The following is a 13,592-nucleotide window of genomic DNA, read 5'->3' on the forward strand; positions in this document are numbered from 1 at the left end:
CCCCTAAATCAAGGGCCGCATGTTCCTCGAACGGAGCCACCCAGTCACCCCTTAAACCGGCTATTCATTACTGGAGGAATCTTTAGAGCCAACACTGTGTCTTTCATCTCTGTGTCCCTGGTCAGCAGTAGAGTAATGAATTTATTCCATTCATAATTTTGTTATTTTTAATATATATGTTTCCAAATTGTATTATGTTATTTTGTTCTTATTCTCAAATTGTATAATATATTTAAACCTTTCTTTTACAGGGAACTAAAAATCCCAAAGATTATGTCTTTCTTGGGCACATTCCCTCCATATATGTACCCTCCTCGCTTATTACCCCAATACATAGAGCAAACTGGAGGTTCTACATAAAACAGATGCTCAATTAATTATTACCAAAATAACTAATTACAAGAGTTTAAGGAGAAAGTAGAGATATGAAGGAATCACTAATTATATTGAATACAGTTATGATGGAATGCCTGGATAGCTCAGCAGTTGAGCATCTGTCTGCCTTTGGCTCAGGGCGTGAACTCAGGAGTCCCGGGATCGAGTTCCACATGCGGCTCCCTGCATGGAGCCTGCTTCTCCTTCTGCCTGTGTCTCTGCCTCTCTCTGTGTGTCTCTCATGAATAAATAAATAAAATCCTAAAAAAAAAAACCTTTAGAATTAATAATCCATTCCAAACAACATTACCGAAAAAAGAAAGAAAGAAAGAAAGAAAGAAAGAAAGAAAGAAAGAAAGAAAGAGGAGAAAGAAAGAAAACCAAAAACAAAACAAAACAAAAACCTTGAATTGAAAAAAAAAAATACATCTTTTTCTTGGAAAAATGCCTACTATAACAATAGTGACCTACCTGTATCAATTTCAAGGCCAAGCATGCCTACAGTCCCTTCTAAAGAAAATGTCTTGAGCTACCTAGGACTTGTGGTCTCCCTTTTTCTCTGGCCACAGCTTATTGGTGATCATCTAATCCAAAAGCATTATCAATTAGCCAGAGACCTATGAACTAGAATGCAAAGTTTTACCTAACCAAAAATAATAGCTAACACTTGAGCCACTCAGATTCTATACACCTTTTCTCTATCTCTCTATTGCTCTCTCAAATTTAAACTTGAAAATTCAGAGCATACAAAAAGATAGCAAAGAGAGAAGTTTTGATACTGAGTCAGAGATGTCATCATGGTAAACTAAAGAGAGGTCGGAGCAGAAACTGTAAGAATATAAGGTATCTGGATTGGACAAAAAGGAAAACTATATTCTTGGATGGCACGACCTTATAAATACAAAAATCCCAAGAAATCCACTAAAAAATGATTAGAGCTAATTTTAAAAATCCAGCAAGGTTGCAGGATACAAGATCAACTTACTAAAATCAATTGTATTTCTATATAATAGCAATTAACACACCCAGAATGAAATTAAGAAGACAATTTCATTTATAATATAAGCAGCAAAAACAACTCAAATACTCGTGAACTTACAAATGGATAAACAAAAGGTAGCATATCCAGGCAATGGAATATTATTCAACAATAAAAAGGAATGAAATACTGATACATGTTATAATATGGATGAACCTCAAGAACATTACGCCAAGTGAAAGAACTCAGACATAGAAGACCACTTCTTGTATTACTCCATTTCAATGAAATATCCAGAACAAGCAAATTTATATGGGAAAAAAAAAAAAAGTGGATTAGGCTTGCCAGGGACAACGAGGGGGTAAGGAAAGTGACTTCTGGTTGGAACAAGGTTTCTTTAGGGGCAGGTGATAAAAATGTTCTAAAATTAGGTGATGGTGATGTTTGCAGAACTCTTTACATATACTCTCATTGAACTGTGTACTCCAAATGGATGAACTTTAAAATATGTAAGCTGCATATCAGTAAAGAATGTATAGCTACCTAATTAACAACACAAGAAACAGCAGGTCTTGGCAAGGATGCAGAGAAAGGGGAACCCTCTTGCACTGTTGGTGGGAATGCAAACAGGTGCAGCCACTATGGAGAACAGTATGGAGTTTCCTCAAAAACATAGGGTTAAAAACACAGCTACCCTACACCCCAGCAATTGTATTATGAGGTATTTACCCAAAGGATATAAAAATACAGATTTGAAGGGGTTCTTGAATCCCAATGTTTACAGCAGCATTATACGATAACCAAAATACAGAAAGAGAGCCCAAATGTCCATCAACTGGGAAATGGATAGAGAAGATGTGGTACACGTAGACAATGGAATATTACTCAGCCATCAAAAACAATGAAGTCTTGCCATTTGCAACAACATGGATGGAGCTATAGTGTATTATACTAAGTGAAGTAAGTCAGAGAAAGACAAATAAATGATCTCACTCATATGGAATTTAAGAAACAAAACAGATGAACATATGGAAGGGGGAAAAGAAAAAAAAAGGAGAGAGGGAAACAAGCCAAAAGAGACTCTTGAAGACATAGAACAAACCAAGAGGTGATGGAGGGAGAGAGGGGATGGGGGATGGGCTAGATGGAGGATGGGTATTCAGAGGGCACTTGTGATGAGCACTGGGTGTTGCATGTAAGTAATGAATCACTGGATTCTACTCCTGAAACCAATATTACACTGTATCTTAATTTTAAATAAATAAAAAGGAATAAATACAACCTCTTAAACTTAGACCCAATGAAACCCAAACATAAGAAACTGTCTCCTGTGCAATTTTGTTTGCCATTTACTAGTAATTTAAATTATTTATCATTTTTAACTTAAGTAAAGAATGACCGGCAGAACACAAACTTTTAGAGTAGGTAAAATATGTGTTTTCAACTTTGGGGTGTGGGTTCTGGAGTGTTTAAATGTATCTAATCTCCTAAAGGCTATATTTTCATTTTTCTTTTTTACTTACTAAAAATTATAAAAAGAAAAAAGGTAAAAAAAAGGAAGATATTAACAGTAAAATTTTTTTAAATGCACAATTCCACATTAGCGATAACTACTGTAAAAAATTGTTATTTATTTCTGTCTGAAGATATAAATGTAATAAAATTTGAACTATACTGTAAAAAAAGAATTTATAGCTATCAAAGATGATAGAAATGTATTTATCATTCAATAAAGTCTAAAATAGGCTTTTTAAAGAAAAAGGAAGGGTAAAAAAAAGAAACGGAGAAGCTTCAAGGTACTGAAAAACAAGCCAATCAAAAGAGGGACTAGAATAAATGAGACCTTCCAGAAAAAGCTTAGTCCTACAAATAGCATGAGGGGGGGAGACCCACAACTCCAGAAGCTTTCAGAGTTCCCTAGGTTCAGAAAGGCCTTCAAATTGTGAGTTTTACAGGGGCTGAATCTTTCAAGGCCCCTAGTCTTCCTAAAGGCCAGCTACTCCATGTTTCTTAGGTTCTGGGGAACAGACAGCCTTACCAAAGAATCCTTACTATCACACAAGGCCTACCTAAATATCTATAACAATATTACAATGAAATATTTTCTTCAGGGCAGCCCCGGTGGCTCAGCAGTTTAGTGCCGCCTGCAGCCCAGGGTGTGATCCTGGAGACTCTGGATCGAGTCCCACGTCGGGCTCCCTGCATGGAGCCTGCTTCTCCCTCTGCCTGTGTCTCTGCCTCTCTCTCTCTGTGTGTATTCTCATGAATAAATAAATAAAATTTAAAAAAAAAGAAATATTTTCTTCAGTCTTCATACATGAGCCCAGCAACCATTTATACTGATGCAGAGCAGAAAACTGAACAGTACTTTAATTCTTCATAACTATTCGCTTGGCCATCAAGCAGTATCACCTTCCAACTCCTTCATCCTGAGCAGCCTCTTACTTTCCCACCAGGTCAAACATTTGGAATTAATGCTGCAAATAAAGAAAGCAAACAAAGAAACAAATGCTTTTGCTGTCAAGATTCCAATCATCTATAATTCCCCTATCACCTGGGTGGTGTTGGCGGGGGTGGAGGGGAGCAAAAATACACCTAGACTCCCAAATCACTCAAACAAAACTCCAGTAGTCTTGAGTTAGGAAGAAGGTTTGCACTACACACTCTGATTTTTCAATTCCAACTTTAAACGAAAAGCCACAGCAGCAAAATCCTGGTGATACCTCCTCTACCACTTGCCTTCACACATCGCTTGACTGTCCCTGATACACTGCTTGGGGGTGTAGAAAGAAGCGTGTGCAAAGGAAGGTAAAAAGAGAAAGAACGTGATCTGGCTTGATGGGGTCTTGGGAAGGAGAGAGACCTGTTCTTGGTCCCCAACCAGAAACGCTAATGACTCTGCTTTCCTCATAGCCTTTCCCCAGCATTTCTGAGTAGCATTTCAGCTGCACAGGCCAGCACTCAGATGCTATGACCTGTGCTGAGAAAGAAGGTAGATACAATGATCATGTTTTCCGAGCTAAAAATTGGAGCACATGCTCTGACTATTATTTGTGTACTTATAGAGACAATTAAATCAGTCCTTGAAATCAGGATCATCCTAGAAAATCTAGGACATATAGTTGCCATAGTTATAGCAAACCAATTAAAATCCCTGAAAAGTGCTTCTTATGTGGTGCAGACAATCAATTTAAAAACAGTCTGAAAAGATGGACTAAGAAGTATTCAACAAGCCAGAGCAGGACATCAGCCTTAAAGCTTTCCCTGCCAATCATTGTCTAGAGAATCATATAAAAACAATGAAGCTGGGATGCCTGGGTGGCTCAGCGGTTGAGCGTCTGCCTTTGGCTCAGGTCATGATCCCAGGATCCTGGGATCGAGTTCTGTATCAGGCTCACCCTGCAGGAAGCCTCCTTCTCCCTCTGCATATGCCTCTGCCTGTCTCTGTGTCTCTCATGAATAAATAAATAAAATCTAGGATCCCTGGGTGGCTTCGCGGTTTAGCGCCTGCCTTCAGCCCAAGACATGATCCTGGAGTCCCAGGATTGAGTCCCACATCCGGCTCCCTGCATGGAGCCTGCTTCTCCCTCTGCCTGTGTCTCTGCCTCTCTCTCTCTCTTATTCTCTCTCATGAATAAAGAAATAAAATCTTTAAAAAACAAACAATGAAGCCCTAAAATGGTAGTTGTGTGTGTGTGTGTGTGTGCACTCACGAGTGTACTTATGTGACATATTTTGAGTATAAGAATTTTGGGCAGCATATTCGAATAGATTAGAAACCCAAAATAGCATGAGATAAGTCAGCAATAATTACAAGGCATTCATTCACAAGTTCAGTATGACAATCTCTCTCTGTGTCCACAGCAACGCACAAATAGCACGATGTATCCCAACACCATTCATGGAAAACTGCCCCCTACGCTGCCCACGCATCTCGTAAAATCATGAGGCAGTGTGCTCCCATGTCTCAGACACTGCTCCATCTATCTATGAGTTCCACTTAATAGTCGCCTTTGCTACTAATTTCTCATTCACAATAAATTGCATACCCTGTGCTCCATTGTCATCACAGGATGGACTCTGGTGACCATTCTACTTAACAAGCATCACTTAACACCACCTAGCTAAAATAGATTTTACACATGGGTCATAACTTGGCAATTCACCAAGAAGATTTCCTGGTACCTCTAGCATAAAGATTATCGTAGAGTAAAGCCTCAGCAAATGTATAGCCGGTTTCTAAAAGGCCATTTGCTAGACATTCTTCTGATGTATTTTTTTATTTTTATGTTTTTTCCCCCTGACACCTCATTTCTTTCCTCCTCATCCTACATTCATCAAAATGTAGTGGCTGAAATACAGAGGGTTGGTATCAGGGCATAGAAGGAGGGAAACCAGAGTCTAGCAGAAAGTCTGCCCAGAGAATGAGAGGCCCACCCAGCCTGTCCTGTCTCAGCCACCCTCAAGTCCTGCAAGGGTCTCAGGGTCCTTGGATTTCCTCTGTGTCTGATTGGAGTGATCATCTCTGACAAATAGAGCCCAGGTCAGAAGAGGCTTATTTCTCCTCTGATCCTCAAACAGGCACAAACATTCCATCTGTCATCTCTCCTGAATGGCTCCTCTGGCCTTGATGAATTTTCAAACCATTTTTATTTGAGAGCACAGGGACATTCTCCTAACCCTTTAACAATATCTACCTGTCATGGATCTTGAGAGATTTCTGACACACAGGCTGTTAGCCTCTTTACTTCCAAATAACAAATGCTTCAAATGCATCAAGGTTACATGAGCACTTCTTCTACAGTGTTGAACAGGCAGAGAAATGCCTGTTTATTGATGCTAATAGTGTAGAAGTGTCCCAAAGTATGCATTCCACATAACTGGTCGTCACCTAAATGTGTTGCCCTGTTTGGTTCCACTTTAGCTCCAGCTCACAGAAACACCAAGGAGGCCACTTTGTGCACGTCTCAACCCCCCTGAAATGCTCTTTTACTCACATGTTCCAAAGCCCTAGTGTATCCCAACCCTCATTCTAGTACAAGAATCTGGATGATACAACTCTTATTAGGAATCATGGGACTGCCATGTGGAGGTGACCTTGGCAACTATTTAATCTTCTCTTCATTTCATAGATGAAGGATCTGACAACCAGAAAGGCTGTGAGTTGCCCAGTACCACACAGCTCATTTCATCAGAGCCTGGGGAAATCCCAGATCTCCAGGATTTTATTTTTTTTCAATATTTTATAATTTGGGGTTTTTTTAAATTGTTTTAAAAGACTGTAGCTAAGAGAGAGAGAGAGAGAGAACAAGTGGAGGGGGAGTGTCAGAAGGAGAAGCAGACTCTCCCATGAGCAGGGACCCTGACCCCAGGACCCTGAGATCACGACCTGAACCGAAGGCAGACGCTTAACCCACTCAGCCACCCGGGCACCCTGATCTCCAGTAATTTAATCATGTACTTTACCAGCACCTCATGCTGCTCTATCATGAGAAACTGCCCTTGTGAGCCCCATATGCCAGAGCTCTGAAGCCCCATCTGAGATATTGCAGTGGACACTGGAACCATGGCACATGCGATTATCAAGCAGAAGTAGGGAAGGCCAGTGCACAACTCTGAAGTGGCAACAGCTCATCCAGCGCAGAGGCGGCTTGGGCCTGGCATGAACCAGTATACTTTCCCCATGGGAATATGGGAGGCTTCATCATTTCATTTGCTAATCATTCACTAGCTAATGACCCAGCATTTCCACTCCTGTGAATATATGCAACAGAAATGAACGCTTACCACAAGACACCTACAGGAATATTCACTGCAGCTTTATTCACAAGAGCCCCAAATGTCCATCAACTTGAGAATGGAGAAATAAATTGCAGTGTATTTGCACAATGGAATGCTATACTACCTCGAAGAAGAATAAATTGTTGCTACATTCAACAACATTGCTGAATATCATCGACATGATACTGAGCAAAAGAAGCCAGAGGCAGAAGAGTATGTACTGCCTGAGGCCACTCACATGGTGGTTCAAGAATAGGCAAGATTGATCTACGGTGATAGATAGCAGAGTGTGTGTTACCTTTTTGAGTGGGGTTGACTGGGACAGGGCTGGAAATGTTTTATAGTGTGCAGAGTGGGTGTCTAGATTTCTAAAAATTCACTGAGATGGATGCTTACGATTTTTGCACTAGACTCATGTAAGACGTAAGTAAATTTTTGAAAGTAAATTTAGAGAGAGAAAGATTTGTTTGATAGAATATGTCTTAGGGGATGAGTGAATCCTTTATAGGAAAGCGGAGATCCAGAATGCTTCATAATTAACAAGAGCATTCAGAATCTATTATAGTCTTCAACAGTGAAACTGAGAAAATCAGGGGGGGAAATGGGGATAATGCGGGAAAAAAGAGGAAACACAGTAGAACAGATATGTCCCAGGCAGTCCCAAATAGAGGAATTTAAAGCAGTGATGTGCTGGAGTGAGATCCCGCTGACTCATGAGAGCTATTCTACATTCAGGGATATCCTAACTCTATATTTAGCGATAATACCTCAGTAGCTTGATTTTGACTGGGGTGGGAGTATTTCGAAGTATTTGCACAATGGAAGGCAAACACTACAAATCAGAGCTCTTTTATTTTTTCCTCAAGTTGGTTGTTATACATCAAGCTATTGAAATGCACTTGGGGTGCAATCCACATGGGTTGGTTGTGCTGCATCCAGGATCGTAGAACCAGAGTAAGTACTTCTAAATAAAATGTGTCTGCACTCTGTCTCTTGGTTACCAGTCAGGCAGGATTGATCCTGGCCATTCCCTCCATCTTCCTGTGGTTACCGTCTCACTCAACTTTGCCCCATTTCTAAGTAGTCCAGTACTTTTTGGAACACTGGACCACGCAGCATACTGTGAATTCAATCTAGAAAGACTCTCCAGATCATAAGCTTCCTTAAAACGCCAGTTCAAAATCACCTACACAATAAAATCATCCCCATATTCCTAAAATCCAAGAATTGCTGGGATGGACATTTAGTGGTTCTTCCCTGACATTTGCCTCTCTTCTCTCTTGCCATTAAGAGGCTGGTTTTCTCTTCATGAACACCCTCATTTCCATTCCCAGCCATCAGTTTTGAATGAGAATGTCCACCCTCAGCTCCAGGGAGTGGTGGGAATAAAGCTCCTCACTGGCTTAAGCCTGTCAGCAGATCCTCTGGTGATTCTAGGAGGAAAAAATGTCCTTCTAGGGAAGCTACTGGAATGCCATTGTATGGGAACGAGTGTGTCCCTTGTTGATCCCAAAAGAGAGCTGCCCTAAAATGGAGTTAACCCAGAAAGAACAGAGCCAGAGTCCTACCTGAAACCAGAGGTCTTACCTGAAGCCAGAGGTCTTCCTAGACTTTTAAATTATGTGAGTGAGCAAATCTGAGCCTTGTCTTCTATAAGTTACCACAAAAACCACACCAATCCATAAATTACCAAAGATGTTCTGCGTATCAAGTTACATTAATTCCCCCAAGTTTCAGGGTGGCACAGAGTTGCTTGGTCCTTTTGGTCACTAGCATAGAAGATGGGGACTGGATCAAGGATTGGGTGGATCTCTTGGAGCCCTGACCAGGGACAGAAACTATGTAGAGGAGGTTGGAACCTGAGAAACCATCTGAATGTATTGTTTTTTGACACCTGCTGCCTCGCAGAAAGGAAGAGTCATTTTGCTCCCAAGACTAGGTTGTAAGGAAGGAGCTTCTCAAGGAGGAAAGGATGTCCCAGCCAGATTCTGCCCGAAGGACTGAAGCTTGCCCTTCTCAGATGTCTCTATTTTGTTCTTCTATTATCTGTTGATTCATTTAAATAAAGGAATGTTTTACCCTATTACCCCCTTTTAATGTATTTAAATATATTTAAAGCACCTCACACAAACAGTGCCACTGAGAGTTCAGTAAATGGTGACTTCCTGTTATTCTGGTGCAGTTAATTTTATTCTGCCTGATTTAAAATATCTTATTAATTATAATTCCAAGCCCTTAATATTGTACTTTGTTGATATGTTTCAGATATTTAGATTACTTAGATAGACTCTATTTTTAAATTCTTAATTTAGAATTCTTACTTTTAACCTCATATCTTATTTTCCTCAATCTTCCTTGAGTTACTTTCACTTATTAAAAATAACATGATTTTGGGATCCCTGGGTGGTGCAGCGGTTTAGTGCCTGCCTTTGGCTCAGGGCACGATCCTGGAGACCCGGGATCGAATCCCACGTCAGGCTCCCGGTGCATGGAGCCTGCTTCTCCCTCTGCCTGTGTCTCTGCCTCTCTCTCTCTCTCTCTCTCTCTCTCTCTCTGTGTGTGACTATCATAAATAAATAAAAATTAAAAAAAAAATAACATGATTTTACTGTAGTAAAGTAGATAAACAATGAATTGGAAATTAAATCACTGACAAATGCCCATTACCCATAAATTACTAGTGCTACTACAGTAAAAAATACATGCACATTTTTTTCTCCAGAACCAGCGGGATCATATAGTAGACACTGCTCTTTTAGCATGCTGCAGTTATTCTTAATATATTGAGATCCTCATTTGCATGTCATTAAATATTCTTTTATTACAATGTTTTTAGTGATTGTGTAGTATTTCTTTTTGTAATACATCTTTATTTATCAAATTTCCTACTCTCAGGCCAAAGGGACTTTCCCTCCGTAATTTTAAAGATTTATTTATTTTATGTACTTTAGAGAAAGAGAGAGAGAGATGGAGGAAGGGAGAGAGCTCCAGAGGGGCAGGGACGGGGGAGCGCAGAGGGAGAGAATCCCAAGCAGACTCCCCACTGTGCACAGAGCCCAACATGGGGCTCAATCTCATGATTCATGAGATCATGACTTGAGCCAAAATCAAGAGTCAGATACTCGACCAACTAAGCCACCCAGGAACCCTCCCACCCCTTGCTAATTTTAAAAAAGTGTTAACAATGTCTTGACAAAGATTCTTATAGCTCATTGTGAGATTTGTGATTATCTCTCTAGGATGAAACCCTAGCATATTGAAACATTGGCAAAAGAGTATGTATATTGAAACAAATAACTATGATTCCACTTATAGGAGGTTTCCAGAATAGTCAAACCCACAGAGACAAGAAGTGGAACAGCAGTTGGGGAGGAAGTCATGAGTTATTATTTAATGGATATGGAGTTTCAGTTTTACAGGATTAAGAGTTCTGGAGATGGATAGAGGTGATGGTTATACAATGATATGAATGTCTCTAATTACAGCCACTGGACTGTACACTTAAAAATGATTAAGATAAAGTTTACATGTATTTTACCACAATAAAAAATTGAAAGGAAAAAAGTATGTATATTTTCAGAGTTCTTGTGTGTCTTGCCAACCTCTGTATCTGAAACAATTCACAGTTCCACCTGTCAGCCATCAAGTGGTTGTTTTCTGTATCCTTGACTACACTGAATAGCATCTTTTTTTTCAAGCCGTTACCAACTTGATAAATAAAAAAAAAATCAATAGCTCATGGTTTTAATTTACATTTATTTTGTGACTAGTGAGGTTGAACGTTTTTGCATATGCATATTGTCATTTGGATTCTTTCATGTGTGAATTCATGTCCTTAGTCCATTTTCCTATTGGTACACCCATCATTTCTAAAATGTTATTTTAACTAATTATTGTTTTTAACTTAATGCTATTTATCTCTGCTTGTTAATCTTTAAAAAGTATAATTAATGATAATCTTGCCTTATAATGTTAATCCTGATTTTGTTTAATGCTATTAATTATGATTTTTTAACTTTAAATTGTTTTGTATCTATTTTTAATTGTCCATCTCTCAAATGTGTTCCCAACTTTTTAATAATTGCTGTTATCACATTTGAGTCTCATTTCTTTCTTCAAACTATTTTTTGCCTTATAGAATCCTGCTTTTTATCCCCTCCTCATTTCTTTTGAAAACCATTTTCTCTGCTTTTAATTATCTTTTGATTAATTACAAAACTAATAGGGAGAGAAGCAAGGACAGCACGGTTCTGGGTGGGGAGAGTCCCTGATGTTCAAAGCAGTTTGGAAGTTCTCTTTCCTAGTCCACCCTGAGGTAGCCTTGCACTTCCTTCCAAGGCTGGTTTCCTCCCCCTTGGGGACACACAGAGCAATTCTCCTGACCGCAGAGACATCCTGTGTGTGCTTCTGTAGGAACATACTACCTCTGGCCACTCTGCATTGCAGACCTTGCATTAGAGGGTAGGAGTTCATATATGGGATTCCTGACACATCACAGCCACTAGATCTGGGTCAGGCTGTGCCAATCACATTCCACAAGGAAGGCTAGGAAGGTAGGCAGGAGATCTCATCCAAGGAAGGCCCCTGCACAAACTGCCCTTATCCTGAGTGTGGTGAGAAACCAGGGGCACCCATCTGTATCACAGCACCCTTCTCCTCCCTTGTACCCAAAAGTGGGGATTGTGTCCCACTTAACTTTCTATTCAGCCCATCTGGAGTCCCTAGTCTTTGATGTGTGTTAATTAAACGGCTCATTAATGTGAAGCAAAAGCATACCGTTTATAAATCCCTGGCATCGTTATGCAGTGGAGTCAGAATTCATAGGTTCTAACACCAACTTTGTGATCAGTAAATCAATATGTAGAGTGGGATCTGGACCTAACTTTTAATTTCTCTAAATTTTTGTTTTCTTTTCTTTTAAAAGGGATAACATCTACTTAATCTAACTTATATGAGTAACATAAAAATAGCTCCATATGTCATTATGAAGATTTCAGGAGAGTTTTTTAGTTACTTAAATTTAAAAGTGGTTTGGAAATGTTTAATAGAATAAAGAATGGCTAAGGCAGCCTCACTCTTGCCCCTTAAGATACACATGTGGCTCGTCCAGTTGGCAGTTCCCTTTTCATTTTTCTCTATCTCCACCCTTGGGCAGATGAGGCTATGGTGGGGGCAGAGGCAGGAGGATGGTGCTGGGAGGTAGCTGCAGAACATGAGGATATCAGGGATTTCAGATCCAGGAACAAGGGAGACAGGAAAATTCAACACCTGTTTCTGTGGACAAAGAATTGGCTCCAATTTGTTGTCTTTCAGTAAATGCCAGTTGTATCAATCAGGGTTCTCAAGGGAAACAGAAATAGTAGGAGATTTGATAGACAGAAGAAGAAGAAGATGATGATGATAGATAAATGAGATAGATGATATTAATAGATGACTGATAGATGATTCATAGGTATAAATATTTCAAGGAATTGGCTTACTTGGGGCTGGCAAGCCTGAAATCTGTAGGGCAAGCCGGCTAGCTGAACACCCTGATGCAGAAGCTGATGCTGTGGTCTTGAGCAGAATTTCTCCCTCCTTGGGAAAACCTCAGTTTTACAATTAAGGCCTTTCAACCAATTGGTTGAAATTATCACCCACATCATCGAGGATAATATCATTTATTTAGTCAACTGATTTTATTTTTTAAAGATATTATTTATTTATTTGACAGAGAGAGGGCACAAGCAGGAGGAGTGGCAGACAGAAGCAGAGGGAGAGGGAGAAGCAGGCTACCTGCTGAGCAGAGAGTCCGGATGGACATGGAGCTTCATCCCAGGACTCTGGGATCATGACCTGAGCCAAAGGCAGACACTTAACTGACTGAGCCACCCAGGCGCCCCTAGTCAACTGATTTGAGGTGTTAGTCGCATCTACAAAAATACCTCCCAAGCAACATCTCGGTTAGTCTGTCATTGAGTAACTGGCCAACTTAGAGGCCAACCATGCTGACACAGAAAACTGACCCTCAGACCAGTATGGATTAGATCTGCTTTCTTTTTTTGTCACTGGACCCTTTCTCTGGGTGTGACCTTGACCCGGGACCCTTCCACACAGTGCAATGGGATTTATTTCTTGTTAGCGAATATCAAGTCTTGTGCACAAACGCTAGGACTAGTGACAGTCTGCAGACTAAGTAGGTGCTATGCAAAGCATTTTTGCTGACTAACATTATGGGGCATGGGGAGAAGGAGAAAACAGCTGGGCAGGTGGGCATCCTGGCTCTGCCCTTGGAGAATATCTGTGGGAAAGCCTGTTTTCCCAGGGTGGGCAAGCTAGATGTGTACATCCCAGAACGAAGTGCTGGCCCAGAGAAGGGGTAATGTCTTAAGAAGGAACATCTTGATGCCTGACACGCACATCCTCATTCACGGTAACTTCCTTAGTGCATGCTTCTGCAAAGTCCAAAGATGCTGTT

Source organism: Canis aureus, chromosome 18 (genome assembly GCF_053574225.1).
Source record: "Canis aureus isolate CA01 chromosome 18, VMU_Caureus_v.1.0, whole genome shotgun sequence".
NCBI classification, from domain to species: Eukaryota; Metazoa; Chordata; class Mammalia; order Carnivora; family Canidae; genus Canis; species Canis aureus.